This window comes from Macaca mulatta, chromosome X (genome assembly GCF_049350105.2).
Source record: "Macaca mulatta isolate MMU2019108-1 chromosome X, T2T-MMU8v2.0, whole genome shotgun sequence".
Taxonomy (NCBI): Eukaryota; Metazoa; Chordata; class Mammalia; order Primates; family Cercopithecidae; genus Macaca; species Macaca mulatta.
Window position 1 is genome coordinate 103,977,177 of NC_133426.1, and position 16,878 is coordinate 103,994,054.

Consider the following 16,878-nt stretch of genomic DNA (forward strand, 5'->3'; position numbering starts at 1 on the left):
AAAATGCCTCTGATTTGCCTTTGCATGTCTTGTGTGAGGAGTTGCTAAGTATCAATGGCATTGTTGATAATGCCTGTAAAATAGCATATCAGTATTCTAGCATTATTTTAAAAGAACAAAAAAAACCAGGTGATTCTAATAATTTTCCTTCCTCTCGTTTTCTGGGTAGTATTGCTGTTTTATCTCATAATTTATTTTGTACACACCTGGTACTACAGGAATTTTAGAAGTCCCAAAATGAATATGAAAACCTGTTGATACAACTTTAGGTGGAAACCTAAGCCTTATCTATAGTTTTATTCATTCTGATGGTTATTTTAAAGAAATTGCTGGATACCATTGAAGTATAGAGATACAAATATTTTTATAAATTATGTGCAGAAGTAAATTAGAAATCACATGGCTTATAGTATGGACTCTTGTCAATAATATCACTTCATATTTTTATAAGCTGAATATCTAATTCTTTTGCAAAGTAAGTAAGTTACATGCAACTGCTACTTTTCAAAATAATAGATAAATCTAAAATATAGTAGGTGATAAAGTGCTAAAAAGGTACTTCTTAGCAATACTTAATTGTGTTACAACTATAAGCACCAACAACCAAAAGATTGTTTGCAGTAAAAACCTTATACTAAGACATTCATCAAGTAATAAAATATAACCTCAAATGTCTAATTCTAAGTGATATGTGCCTTATAAATATACTTGTAGTAGTGCTATGAAAAAGGCACAGATACCAAACTGACCTTAAAAATGGCATATGTGGCGTTACTGCAGCTGGGCTATTGTCTTGAAGATTCACAGAAGAGGCCTCCCGGGAATTATTTGTATGTTCCTTTTGTGTAAAGTTTTTGTCTGGAAAGTCGCTGTGCAAACAGTAGCTGTTCGATAGCACCTGCTTCTGTTGAGGGAGAGTGAGTCTTTTATTTAGAGAGCATCGGTAGCCATTTCATTCATTACTGCACAATGGACTTACATAAAGAGCAGCATTCCAATGACGCCAAAAGAAACCAGAGCTTCCAACACGCTGAGGAGCTTGTAAACATTGAGTCTCCCTATGTTTCTTTTTAAACTTTTCTTGCAATTACATCCAGGTCTTTATTTTGAGGAAAAAAAATAATTGATTCAAAACAATAATAGGAAAAGTTATAAACTGCAATTTTTAATTTAAAAAGCTGTATTATGTAAAATGCTGTGGCAATGTCACATATAAGCTTGGTCGTTTACGTAATTATTGCTTTAATCTTCTTAAGGTATTAGAAAATTAATTGCATTATAGAAATAAGGATGCCAAAATATTTCATAAAATATATTTTTTAATGGTCATGGAATTGTTTTCAGTGTGCCTATCTTCCTAACATTTAAATGATTTTATTATTTTCATGGCTAATTATCTTCAATATGATGTCAATATCCAGTGCATCTGCTACTCCCCAGCCCTTTCATTGACCCCTGGCAGTGTGGTGTTCATGTTTGTTACTCTACTGAAACTACTCTCTCTATTGCCTCTAGTTCCTACCTTCTAACCTTTTCTCTTAGCTGTTGCTTAATCATTCTTCATCTTTATGTTTGACAAGACCTTCCTGATACATCTTCTCTTGGTTTTGTTTTTGTTTTTCAAGAAACCTGTACCCATTAGCAGTCACTCCTCATCTTCCATCCTCAAACCCCTACCCTTGTCAATCACTAATCTATTTTCTGTTTCTATGTATTTGTCTATTCTGGACATTTCATATAAATGGAATTACATAATCCGTGTTCTTTTTGTCTGGCTCCTTTCACTTAGCTTATGCTTTCAAGGTTCATTCGTGTTGTAGCAGATATCAATACTTCATTCCTTTTTATGACTGAGTAGTATTCCATTGTATGATATACCACAGATTGTTTATCCATTCATCAGTTGATAGACATCTGGGTTGTTTCCACCTTTTGACTATTGCAAATAGTGCTGCTATTAGTGTTCCTGTACAAGTACTTGTTTGAATGCCTCTTTTGAATTCTTTTGGGCATATGTCAGTATATATCTAGGAGTGGAATTGCTGGGTCATATGGTGATTCTGTGTTTAACATTCTGAGGAACTGCCAAACAGTTTTCCAAAGTAGCTGTACCATTTCACATTCCCACTAGCAATGTAAAAGGGTTCCAGTAGCTCCATGTCCTTTGCAACACTTGGTATTGTCTGCTTTTAATGTTAGCCATCCTAATGGGTATGAGAATATTATGGTTTTATTTGCATTTCCCCAGTGGCTAATGATTTTGAGCAGCATTTCATGCATTTATTGCCTATTTGTATATCTACTTTGCAGAAATAGCTATTGAGATCCTTTACTCTTTTTTTTTTTTTTTTTTTTTTTTTTTTTTATGAGACAGGGTCTTGTTCTGTCACCCAGGCTGGAGTGCAGTGGCACAATCTTGGCTCACAGCAACCTCCACCTCCCAGGCTCAAGTGATTCTCCCATTTCAGCCTCCTGAGTAGCTGGAACTATAGGCACATGTCACCACACCTGGCTAATTTTTGTATTTTTTGTAGAGATAGGGTTTTATCATGTTGCCCAGGCTGGTCTCCAATTCCTGGGCTCAAGCTATCCAACCGCCTCAGCTTCTCCCTTTACTCATTTTTAGTGGGGTCATCTTTTTATCATTGAGTTGCAAATATCTCCCATTCTCTGGGTTGTGTTTTCATTCTCATGATAGTATCTTTTGAAACACAAAAGTTTTAACTTTTATTAAGCAAATTTATCTTTTTTTTTTTTATTGTGCTTTTAGTGTCATATTTAAAAAACGGTTGCCTAATCTAAGGTGACAAAAATTTATACCTCTCTTTCCCTCTAATAATTTCATTGTTTTACCTAACTTCATTTTGTTTTTTCCATGTGGCTATCCAGCATCCCTGCACCACTTGTTGACTCTATTCTATTTCATAATTGTCACCCTTATCCAAAATCCATTGACTGTAAGAGATTATTTCTAGATTTTTAATTTTATTCCATCAAACTGTATGTCTGTCTTTATGGCAGTACCTCAGTGTCTTGATTACTATAGCTTTATAGTAAGTATTGAAATTGGCAAGTGTGAGTCCTCTACTTTTTTCTTCTTTTGATACGTACTGACCTACTTAGCCTTCTTTCTTACGATGATAGCTTTTCTTCCCACTAGTTTGTGACTCAGGTTCCTTTTTAACATTCTTCAATGGTTTCCATCACACCAAGCAGTGACCACCATTACCTTCTCTGATGGTTTCATATTATCCCATTTTCTTCACTTAGAAAAATATTCACAGAGTCACAAATCTTGTCTAATTAATTTGTATTTGTTAGATGAGGAATAGGAAATGGAGGAAAAAGTCAAAAATCTTAACACAGTTTTTAACCACCCCTGGATTGCCCACTTAACATCATTCAAATCTGCAGCAAAACCATAGAGGAGACTAAGTTAGTAGGGATGGAGAAGAGAAGTTTTTGAGAAATCCTCAAAAGGTATAATTAACAAGACTATTATTGATAGAGAAATAATTGGGTACTTGAGAGAACAGTAAAACAAGTCCATTTTGCTGTATTTTGGCAAAAATTATAATCAAAGCTATTTTCTTTTTTTTCTACTAATTGGATGGTTATGTTTAAGAACAGTATGACAAAATATCATTTTAGTTGAAAGTGCTAAAGCATGATACAAATATTTTTGATGGTTTTGTTATACTTACTAGTAATCTAATATGACAGTATTATGCATACATGTACCATGCCTTCTCGGGGGATATAAGCTATATTTGGCAGCAAGGGGAAATAACAAATCACAAGAATAAGGAGCTCATATTTTTACATTCATATTTTCAGAATGACTTTAGTGTTTCCCCTTGTGTTCCCATGTGTATTTCAAATCACCTTATTCAATTTTGCTATCCCTGATTCAGATATAGTGTACTGTATGTATATAATCTGTCATCAATTTCATTTTTAAGTGGAAAATTACATTAACCTCTGTGGATTTTTAGTGAAATGTTTTTCATGGCACTGTGAAAACACAGTAGTGTAAAGTGTACCATGATGGTATAGCTAATGATTCAAAACTAGGTCATGGCTTAAATTTTAGTGAGTAGAAACATATGCTTAAAATAATTGTAATCCAATAACTGTACTTTAGAGATGTTGTGCCTTTACTTGCCATATTTTTGAACCTTGATTTGATTTCCTGTTTAGTTTAACAGATTGCTTTATTCAGGACTTTAAAATATCTGTCCATCTCATTAGTTGTTACTTCTTTTATCCTTTTTATACTTGTTCTGGCTTTTCAAGGCTCACTGATTAACCACGCTTTGCAGCATTTCTCAGCTCTGTTGTGTCAGTTGAAGTGATACTACTTAGGGGGATTTTAGGTATTTTCTGTAAGTGATGTCTATGGGTGACTTTAGGGGAGCCATTTATGTATGGAGGCCACTGGCTATTGGAGCCCGACAAGAGGTCTTCATAACTGGTTTTCATCAGAATGCAAAACGATAAAATTTTGAGGAATAACCTTATGCATTCATTGGAACCTACAGGGGGGAACACGCTGAACTGTGATAATACAATACAGAAAGTTGGAAAAATAATGGAAAAATCTATAATTCTATAAACTTTACAGCCCACCCCGATGCACAAAAGGTATTTATTATAGCATAATATATTCCCATCTTTTGTTCAAGCATCATTCCATCGAGGGTATGTCCACTGTATTTAATCTTGTTAACAGGATGTTAATTGCAAGGGCTAGTTATTTTTCTGCTTTCTTTTGTCAATTCACATTTATTAAATGCATCCTTATTTTCTAGGCACTGTGCTGAATGCTAGGGATACATAAATAAGACTCTGTGTCTTCGGGTAACACAAGGATAGTGGGGAAGATAAATAGGTAATCGATTATTATCATAACATGTGTAAATGCCAGAAAAGAGAAGAGTAGGATATGGCAGGACCACACAGGAGAGAGGGCAACTGAACTCAGATGAAGGGAAGTAAGCAAGAATTCCCAGTAGATGTCGATGCCAGATCTGAATTTCAAAGTCAGAATAGGAATTAGCCAATTGAAAAAGGATTGCGGTAGCAAGGAGTTCTAGACACAGTGAGAGTACACATTGAGGCATGTGTTAAGGTTTGAGAAATTGTGGTGTTTTCAAGAAACTCTAAGTTGTTTGGTGTAAGTGATAGGTAGTGTACTTTTTGGGAAAGTGGTAAGAAATCAGGGCGTAAAGGGATGAAGCTACCTACTCATTAATAGCCTAGCTTGCAGTATTTAGGAGTTTAGATTTTATTCTAAAACTAACATGCAATGAGAATATGTTAAGCAGAGAAGTAACACTGTCAGATTAAATAATTATAAAGATCACTCTGATTAAGGTCTGAGAGATGTTTGGGATCTGGTTGGGGTTGGAGAAGGGGCCATTTGGTCTTGAGGCAGAGACTAGTCTGAAGCTTATTGCAATATAAATTGAGGCAAGACATTGTACATGTCCTAAAGTAGTGAGAATAAGAGCTTTGTACATATTCTATGTAGAGAAAAAGTATAAAATTTGGTTTTAGAACTTGATAAGGGCCATTATTTTATATTACTCAAATTACTAAATTACGGTTCTATTTCCTGAATTTATCCTTGTCATTTTGATTGGAATTTTGAGTGTTGGTTAGGCAATTTAGTGCCAGATCTTTGAACGGATCAGTTTAATGCCACTAGATAGCTATTAATAATAATAGCCATTATCTGTAGGCTTTTTTTCTATTCTAATTTCCCTAATTTTTAAGTTCTTAAGGGGCTGGTGCATTACTTCTCTCTTATCTCTTTTTACATCTATTACTGCTGTGCTCCTCTTAAAAAAGCACTCAAGTCCACAAATCTTAGTGTAAAGGAAGTATTTCAAAGAGATTATCTCAATTACAAAAGAACTTGCCTAAGTTTCCTGGAATATTTTTAAAAGAGTGTATTATGAAAACTTAATTTTATTTGCACCCTTTGCCTAAAGGATGTACTGCTTTGTTTCAGAGAGTCTGACTTATGTGACTAACTACTTTGGCTCTTTTAAGTTTTCAGTTTTCCTCAAATAATTCAGTATCTCTATTGGGATCATTAACTGTTTACTTCACATAACCATTTACTAAAGACCTGGTCTACTCAAAGGACTATAATTCTAAGTAAGACAGTATGATGCCCTTAAGGAACATGTGTAAACCATTGTATGGTATTCTTCCCAAAGGTTCTGTATTTTGAAAGTCTCAAATTCACTGCCAGCCATCTACAAAGAGGTTGCTTCTTTTTCTGGTAGAAAAACAATTCCTAATATGCTATAAAAATTTTGTTAAGAATATTTGATCTTCAGATATAGTTAGGTTTCCATAGATACATCTAGACTAGATATCCATTCTGTGTCAAGAAATGAAAATGTGAGATTTTTATGAGCAAGATTAGCAAACAATTAAAACCAGTTTCCAATTTTAAATATTTGAAATCCTCACATTCACAGTGTACTTATTTTCCTAAGTAAGATAATAGTGTCAGAGATCAGAAAGATGCCAGATCTAAAAAACTAAGTCAGCTGCATTAGAATGCTAGTGAATGTCCTTTTGGAAGGTCATCTCCATTAGTCCTTCTGTTGCTCTCCTAGTAGGGTTCCTCCCCGCTTTCTCTCTCTCCTCTTTTGAAAATGGTCATAGCTTATTTTAACTAAATAGAGAACTTTATGAATTATTTAAAGTCTCTGTATTTAAGCAAAACAAAGCAATAGAGAATGTCTAAATAGTATAACAACATAAGTAAACACTTTCTTTAAAGATGTTCTAAAGAAAAGAGCTGAAAGACCAAAGTTACTGTCACAAGGATTGGTAAATTCCCTCAGGATAAGTTACTTTGTGATACATATCAGTAATTTTTTTTTTAAAGAGTTGCTGGATCAATGTAAATTTTCAAACTCTGAATAAAACTGTATATGTTGCATCTATATCTTGATGATGATAAAGTTATGGGTGGATATTAATTACAAGCATCCTCAAAAGAAAATATACACTGGTATAAAGGGCCAATGTGATTTTAACTTGCTCTCTTGATGATGATTTCTAATATTTCATGTCTATGTTGTTCTAGTAATTAGCATGAGGGAACTGCCCTGACAGCTGGAAATGTCTTAAAGCCATCTTCTTACTATCTTTTAAGTTATTGATAATGTAACAGGGATTTTGAACTTAAAATATACAAATTCTGAAATCATTTTTTTGTACAGCAGACATTGTTAGTATATTCATTTTTTTTTTTTTTTACTGTGACACTGTTTTATGAATTAAACTTAATAATGGCAAGTACTTTTACTACTGCTAAAAATGAAAACCAAAAGGATCCAGATGTTGCCAGATAGGATTTGGTCAGAATTATTTGTTTATAGAAATTAGGATTTTAAAAAGTCAATGAAAAATATGTGTTCCAACAAGCATTGTAGTCCACTTTTATTATTATGTATGTAGATAATTAACAGTTTCAATCATATTGTGAGTAGAAACATATGTATGATATAGAGTGATCTTTAAAATAATCTACATGGTATATACAGAACAGATTTTTTTTAATGTCGTTAGCCTAAGGTTCCAAAAAATAGGAAAGTGAAAATCAATGAGGAATTGTCAAGTCTGCAAAATATCTTACCTTGGGATTGTACAGAATTCATTCTAAAAAAAAAAAGTCAAAAACTTCATCCTGCAGCAATGTTCTTTCATGACTGAGGACTAGAAGAGAGAAAGAAATCAAACTACCGTCATGTAACGATTTAAAAATTAATCCATACTTGAGACCCCTGCACCACTGAGTTATTTTAACATAACCTCCTCTTTTCTCGTATTAAAAAAAACTAGATTCAGAACATTACAGTTGAGGAGGAATATATTACCATTGTAACTACTGAGCACTCTCTGTTACTTAATTTTTTTTAAAGTGTGTGTGTGTGTGGATTGGATACAGTAACCCAGGAAAAGTCTTGTGTAACAGTGAGCATGGTATTTTTCTAGACATTGTTGGTCTCAGAGGTCCCCATTAAAAAGAATAAGAGTTGCTACTTCTCAAACCTTGTCAGATACTGGGCATATTACCTGCATGCACAATGGAGGGATTGAGGATACCAGTCTACCTTCGTGATAACCTTGTTTATACACTTACAAAACATATCGGCTACTGTATGCATTATTTCTACAACACTACCACAGCTTTGCTTGTAAGATTTTGTAAGAAATACACAAGAGGAAGGAATCATAGGCCTTGGATTCTGAAAAGTCTAATTCAGTCACAGTGATGCAGTGCTCAAATGAACTATAACAGATTTAATGAGCAATCCAGGACAGAGACACATGTACTGGACACACTAGGGAAAGAGGTTACGTGTACAGGGACTAATTAGCATGAAATATGAATACATTCATATAAGTAGTCTTGATCTATGGGATGCCTTCTTTATTGGGAATGATTTTTGCATGAAGTTAATGAAGAGAAATTCAGGAGTTATACTGTATAAAGAATTTTAAAATAGTATTTTAACTTTTTGATTCTGCAAAGTCTCAATTTCTGGAGCAAAAAAGAAATTGCATATCATGAAATAGTATGAGCAAATGAATGTGGATCTATTTTCTACAGTGTCTAAGATATAACAAGGTGGGGAACAGTAGCTATCTTTCATATAACTGATTAATCAACAAATAGTTTGACTTCAACCTCTTGAATTAGATATGTGCAAGATATCGAGTGTCACTTTGATATTTTAAACAGGGGAATGTGGTCATAGTGTATTCCAGAATATATACCTCTAACCAGACAGCTGAAAGGTTTGGATTCAGTTTGTTGGGTGTTCTAAGCATGTTTACCAAAGAAATCAGTCTTGAAGCAGGATTTAGAGAAAGAATAGATTTCGGCTGGACGTGGTGCCTCATGCCTGTAATCCCAGCAATTTGGGAGGGTGAGGTGGGCAGATTGCTTGAACCCAGGAGTTTGAGGCCAGCCTGGACTACATGGCGAAACCCTGTCTCTACAAGAAATACAAAAATTAGCAGAGCATGGTGGCATGCGCCTGTTGTCCCAGCTACTTGAGAGGTAGAGGTGGGAGGGTCCCCTGAGACCCTGTCACAAAACAAACAAACAAACAAAACAAAACAAAAAAAGATTTCATTTGTTTTAAGTTTGGTTAAGGCTTATAGGAAAAGGAGCCAAAGAAGTGATAAGAACAATATGTGAAAATAGACCAGGATTGTAATATTAATTTGAATATTTGATACTTTATTCCATTTAAACAACAGTTTTATTTTAATTTGAGGTTTGAAATTTAGCATATGAAAACTTGGAATTTAAAAGTATTTTTGATAAGTATTTTTGAACACTAGAGGTTTGGGGGAAATTAAGCTAATTTTTACCACTCCCCTTCAAAAAGGTTCAACATTGGATTGCTTAAATATATGGCTAGATTAATGTAAAATACACAATTAATATTAATATTTTATTTTGTATCTGACTTCAATACATTTTTATGTGCTTCCTGTTTGTGGACATCTTGGAAACTGCTACAGGAGTTAATATTCTTAGAAAATTCAGTAATTTAGAGATGTGAAATTAGAACAATAATAGTTTAAGTGGTTGATAAATTCATAGATTATTTGCAAGAAATAAAATATTTCTATGTAAGTTAATTGTGTTATGTGCCATGTAGCAGAAAAATAGGCTGGGTATGGTGTTTATGTTCAGTGTTCTCATGGTTGCCGTGGTACTGAACTCACATCTTTATATGTGTAAAATGTGTATAAGTGGAGCAAGGAGTTAATGGGGCTGGTACTCAGAATAGAATAGGAATGGGAATAAATTTAGAAGTGACCATCATTCTCTCTGTCCCAGCTTTGAACAAGTCAAAATGCACATGATTTTGTTCATTTCATTATCAGGGCACCTTTTGAGAGAGAGAGTTGATTGACAAAAGATGGGTCGTGAATCAGACTAATTATTTGTGTGACTACTCTTTGCTTTATGGGAACATGTTTAACTTTAGGGATATAAACTTCAGGAGGTGCACTAGGTAGATGACAATCATTAAAATAGCAGAATACACTTGCTGAGTGTTGAGCATTTAAATTGTGCTAAATAATGTGTTGGATGCATTTACCTAAGTCTCCTCATTTAATGCTAGCATATTCCTTGTAAAATATAGGTACTATTTTTTTTTTTTAATCTCAAATATTTGTAGCTGAAGAAACCAAGGTTTAAGGAGCTAAGTATTTTGCTTGAAGTTACACAACTTTTAAGTGGTAGATCCAGTATTCAAATCTGAATCATTCATACAGTTGAATGTATACCTCATTTAACTTAGTAATATATTATTTTTAAACACTGAGAATAACAAAAGTTCCTTTTGAATCAGTTTTTCTATTTAGCTAGGCAATAAGATGGCTTCATTTCATCTTTTGTGTACTTTCCTGTAGTACTGCTGTGAGAAAATCATACTGGGCTTTCTGCTGGTTAGATCTCAGACATATATGTATATTTATCTCCTGCTTCCTGTCCAAGCACTTTTTGCTCTTGCAGATGCCTGTAATCTGGCCTGTATGTCCTCTGTCATTGTAGGTTCCACCAAATAGGGTCTGCTACCTCCCTGCAAGCATTGCCTTGGGGGATATTTTCATGTTTCCTTTTGTGTTCATTCATGGTATGTATGTTCATTTTATACCATTTAGGAAGCATGAGAGATTTTAAAAATGTCTCTTGAATTTATATCACGCGATTGCAATTTAGAAGTGACCATCATTCTCTCTGTCCCAGCTTTGAACAAGTCAAAATGCACATTGACGTTAACATTTTATTCATTTTGCTATATATATTCTTTCCGTGACTGTTTCTCTATGTCTGCAGTTTTTCGTTTTTTACTGTTTGCGTATATCCTTATATTTTTATAAGTACTTTATTCTGGTATGTAGTATGTACTATAACCTGCTTTTTGAACCTAGTATTTATTCTTGGAACATAAAGTAATATTCTGGAAATACATGATTTTATTGACTCTATAAAACTCCCTTATAAGAATATACCATGATTTTTTTTATTATTTTTTAAAATTTCAATAGCTTTAGGGTAAAACTGTTTTTGAATTACATGGATAAATTACATAGTGGTAAAGCCTGGGCTGTTAGTATATACATCACAAAGATAGTATACATTGTACACAATAGATAAGTTTTCAGCCCTCACCCTTCTCCCAACCTACCCACTTCTGAGTTGCCAGTGTCGATTATCCCACTCTGCCCCTGTGTACCCATAGCTTAGCTCCTACTTATAAGTGACAACATGCAGTATTTGGTTTTCCTTTCCTGAATTACTTCACTTAGGATAGTGGCCTCCAGTTCCATCCAAATTGCTACAAAAGATGTTATCTTGTTCTTCTTTATGGCTGAGTAGTATTCCACGTACACACACACACACACACACACACACACACACACACACCACATTTTCTTTATCCGCTTATCAGTTGATGGGCACTTAGACTGGTTACATATCTTTGCAATTGTGAATTGTGCTGTGATAAACATAAAGTGCAGGTATCTTTTGGATATGACTTATTTTCCTTTGAGTAGATACCCAGTAGTAGGATTGTTGGATCAAATCATAGATCTTTTAGTTCTTTACGAAATCTCCATACTGTTTTCCATAGTCATTCTACTAATTTACATTCCCACCAGCAGTGTAAAAGTATTCCCTTTGTACCACATCCATGCCAGCATCTATTGTTTTGACTTTTTTTTTTTTTTTTTGAGTTGGAGTCTTGCTCAGCTGCCCAGGCTGGAGTGCAGTAGCGTGATCTTGGCTCACTGCAACGTCTGTGTGTTTTGACTTTTTAATAATGGCCATTCTGACTGGGATAAGGTGGTTATCTCATTGTTGCTTTAATTTTTATTTTCCTGATGATTGGTGATGCTGAGCATTTCTTCTTATATTTGTTGGCCATTTGTGTATCGTATTTTGAAAAATGCCTGTTTGTGTAATTTGCCCATGTTTCAATAGGTTCATTCATTTTCTCTTGCTGATTTATTCACTAAGATTTATTTCCCTATTGTTCAATATTTAGATTGTTTCAAATTATTTGATATTATTATGTCACATAGAATAGTCTTGTATATAAATCTTTTTGTAAATTTCTTATTGAAATGACTAGTGGAAGGATATGAGTTGTTTTGGACTCTTGTTATGTATTGCAAAGTTGTTTCTGAAAGGCTTTCAAATTTAGATTCCTACCAGCCATATGTGAGTAGCAATCATTAGAACACTCACAAATACTGAGTGTCATGATTTTTAAAAATATTTTATTTGTTAAGTTGATGGGTGAAAAACTGTATCTTATTTTTTACTTATATTTATTTGCTTACTCATTATGTTTAAATAGCTTTATTACATGTTGACCATTTGTTTTTCTTTGCGTACTTTTTGTTCATATAGTTTTACTCATTTTTGTTTTACAGGGATAGTATGTTACTCATTTCTTTAAATATATTTATATGTTTATATTAACCCATTATCACCATTTTTGCAGTTTGCAGTTTTTTCCTGAATTTTCATTTGCCTTTTAATTTTGTTTTAAAGTATTTTAAGATAACCTGTAGTTTTTTGTTGTTGTGGTTGTTGTTGTTTAAAATTAGTGGGACCACTGAAGCTAGAATTTCCCTTTTAGATAAAAATGTTACATTAGTTACTTCAGGGAAACAGAGAATAGCATAATAATTGTGATAAGGACTCAAGAGAAATTATACAAGTAGTGCTATTCATTATCATTGGCTTCCATTCAAATGGAGCTAGATTTGTTATTTTCATATTTCTCTTTCTGAGTCTCCATTTGTGACAGTCTCTTGGCAGGATTTCAGTCTACTTCTAACTTTTATACTTGTAGTTGGAGCCCAGCCAGCTTCTCCTGCTTTCTGGGAGGAGCTCACTATCATCGTGTATCTATTGGCTCGGATGTCTTGTAATGGTGGAACAATACATGGAAGCTGTTTAAGTTTCCTGAGACTTCAGTGGGTCATATCTCTGTCACAAAACTGAATCATTTGAAATCTGAAAGTGGCTTTAAAGATCATCGTTTAAAGATCTCACCATGTAGATGAGTCAAATCCAGAGACACTGCTTTTGCTTGCTTTCTCAGGCATACAAACTTCACTGAAGAGTAGTAAGCGTGATTGATTCTCTGACAGCTACATTATATTGTAGAGGCTTTGTTGTTATTCATCTCATTTACACATTTAATTCCTACTCTGTATATGGGAATATAATATTTTTCTGATTTAATAAATCAGGCATGATTTCTTATTGCATGATTTATTGTGTGATTCTTTTTTGTCACAAACTTTGTAGGATGAGACTTGGCAAGTAACCTATCCTTGAGGGTTTTTTTTTTCTCCCAGATTATGGCATCTGTGGTAGTCTGTCTAAGGCATTATTATAAAAGACATTTATTAAAACACATTTACATATTAACATAGTGAAATAAAAGAAACTGCTTTTCAGTTTACGTAACTTAACAAAATATATCTCAGTCTATTTGAGTGCCACCTAACTTCTAGATCTCTCAACAGTTTTGCCTAGCCATCATTTCTCAGCTTGGGATGGTGTAGAGAAACATATTATTCCCACCTGACCTTACAGAACTGTAGCTAACATCATCAGATGTCAGGGCTTTGAGCAAGCCTGCTTGTGGGTAGTTTATCTTTTCCAGTGATTTGAGATTTGTGTTGCATTGAATATACTTTGAATTTCACGTATTCTCTCTCCTTTATTAGTCTGTATTTGGGTTGTTTTGAAGGATTTTTGTTTTAATATATAGATTGATACATTTTTGTATATGTTGCTGGAGGCGCTTTTGCACTGCTACATTTTAGAAATAAAAATAATAAATAATACATATGGTGTTCTCTGTTTTTCTCCTCTGTCTTTTGATGGCTATAAACTTTCATTGGAAGTGTTAGTAACATTTCTTTATTTTTACTTTTACTATTTAAAAAATAATAGTAATAATAATAAACGTTTGGCTTTTTAGCCAGGCATAGCATTTCCTAATTTGAAAATGTACTGTTCATTTTTTAAATAGACTATTTTGTAGAGCGGTTTTAGGCTTACAGAAAAATTATGCAGAAATCTCAGAGTTCCCATATAATTTTCTTGTCCTTCAGAATTTCTCACATTATTAATATCTTGCATTTTGGGTGGTACATTTATTACTATTGATGAAACAATATTAATAAATTACTAACCTTAAAGTTCATAGTTTATATCATGATTCAGCCTTTGTGTTATACAGTTCTATGGGTTTTAACAGATGTCTTGTCCACTATATACTGATATTTGACTTATCCTTTGATGACAGGATAATCATCCCTTGTATGGTTCATTCATTCATTTCCTCATTTCGTATATTTTTTCCTGTAACTATTTATTGAGTACTTCCTGTGGTAGGCGTTCTGACAGATGCTGAAGGAAATTGCCAACCTATGCACACCCGATGATGATGATGAGGTAATTTGTGAGAAAAGGCTTTAGAAGGGAATAACCTTTGCTGACAGAATGGTACAATAATCAGAATGGTACTGATTACTGGCTTAAAATTTCTACTTGTGAAGTGTTTCAGTTAAAATAGGAGTAGCATGTTCCAATTATGCTTCAGACATTTATTTGCAGAGAAGTGGAGTGTGAGAGCTATGTTAACTGGTGGCTGTACTGGGTATTTCTTTATATCTTCCCTATTTTTTTGTTTGTGATGAATATTTCTTTATATCTTCCCTATTAGAAGTTGTCAGAGGCATTCAAAAAAAGCAGTGTTTTTCCTTGGAACTAACTATTCTGGGACAGTGTAAGCCAATGGGAAATTTTGACTTAATGAATTTCTCATCATAAACTTTTGGCATTAAATCTGTTGATATGTGCAAAAAATTTGTAATATTTACATATCTTTGATGGGGGAAACAGGGTTGATTTCTTTTTACCTAAACTAAGCATTCCAAATAAATAAATAACAGCAGAAATGAAGAGTATAAATAGAAGACAATAGGAAGACTTAAGAAGACTTAATTGAGTTAATTCATCTTCTTTTCTGGTTCTGTCATTCCTTTTCTCTTTAGTTGTAAGATTATACATTGACTAGCTAGCAGTGATGCCTTCAGGCTAGGTATTAGTATAAGGTTTTGGTAGGTTCTTATATAATCTGCCAACTATTACTCTTGCAGAGATTATTTATTATTATTTTTTGTAACAGTTTAATTGACAGTATATTATTTGAAGCCAGACTATCTGAGTTTAAATCCTGGCTGCCCTGCCACCAGGGACAGGTGTCTTAACCTCTCTAAATCTCAGTTTCATCTGTCATTATAATAATACTTTTTTTTACATGGATGTTAGTATGATAAAATAGAATGATGTGCATGAAAACCAGTGCCATTAATCACTGCTTAGAATTTGTTGTGACAGTAATGATGATTATATTGTAAGAGACCAAGTTGAAGTTCTTCTTGATCTATAAATATATTTCTAATGTTTCTTAGATGAATTTGTTGAACATGAAAGAGATTTCTTTTCATGGCTAATGGCTGTGCTTTGAAAATTTTCATATTAAATGTAGAACTATAATCCTCTTTCTGTGTGGATTGGGAAGCTAGTACTTTATTCTCTTTCTCTCAGGCTTCTGATTTATGTTTTCATTGAGTGAATATCAGACCATTGCTAATGTCATAAGATAAAATCCAGAAAATAGATGAGTCACTCATTGAAAATAAAATCTGATCAGAAATCCTTTGACTATGTTACATTTTAAGATAATGAATGCTTGGTTTTTGAGTTTTACTGTCATACCAACTTTTCCCATGTGTGCATGTGTGTATACATGTGTATGTGTGTCAGAAAAACTGAAATACTATTTCTGCTCAATTCTATTTTGTGAAGTCAATCCAACATTTATAGTCCCATAAATATCAAATAAATGAAATAATTATTGTCACTAAAGTATAGAAACTATTGCCTCTTCTTGTTTATTGTATTTGCTACTTAAATTGACACTGAGGCAAATTTTAAGTGAGTTTATGTTGTGAAACCCTGCTAAAATTTAGAACTCACTATAGTCTGTTAAAATATGTAAAAATCCATATTAAGTAGGTATAAAATCCATTGAAGATACTTTTATTTTTTAAGCAACCTTGGAGTGTAGCTTTTAAAGAATACTTGTCTAGCAATATTAATAGCTTAAAATATGTAGACATGAATACCGATAGTTGAAAATTAACTTATTTAACAATTTGAAAATGAGATTTATTTTGTTTTATCCAGTGAAAAATGCAAAACCAAGTAGACATTGTTTTTTGGTTAAAAAGGTCACAAATTTATGACTGTATATGTTACTGGGATTAGAAGTGTTTTCCCTATTGGTAGTTTATCAAGTGAGTGAATACCTTTCTGTGAATGTGAACAAGCTTCACCAATTTTAGCAGTTCAATTTTAGAGAACCTGTGATGAGTTATTTTGCACAAAAGGCTTTATCTTTCAAACTCCTTTGCCATCTTTGCTTGACAGAGAGAGGATTTGATGACTTTTTCAAAACTCCCCTTTACTGCTTCACCTGAGTAATGTTTTAGTTGCCCTGTAATAAAAATGGAGCTGAGAATTGAAAGGCCAAAGCAGAGGGAGTTTTATAGCTTGGGATCTTTTAAGTTTCATGGATTTATTTTGTATTTATATCCTGGAGGGGGATGTACATTCTGATATTACTCAGTTTTTGTCTGTTGGAGAAATCAGTTGTCTAAAGTAGCACTTTATTTTTTAATATAAAAAGAGTAATGATTTGCCTTTTGTGAAGGATAATTTTA

At 33.3% G+C, this 16,878-nt stretch overlaps 1 protein-coding gene across 5 annotated transcripts in view; it reads left to right on the forward strand.

Moving 5' to 3' along the window:
* DIAPH2 (diaphanous related formin 2) overlaps window positions 1–16,878 on the forward strand; it is a 918,351-nt gene that overhangs the window by 333,188 nt on the left and 568,285 nt on the right. The window lies entirely within an intron of this gene.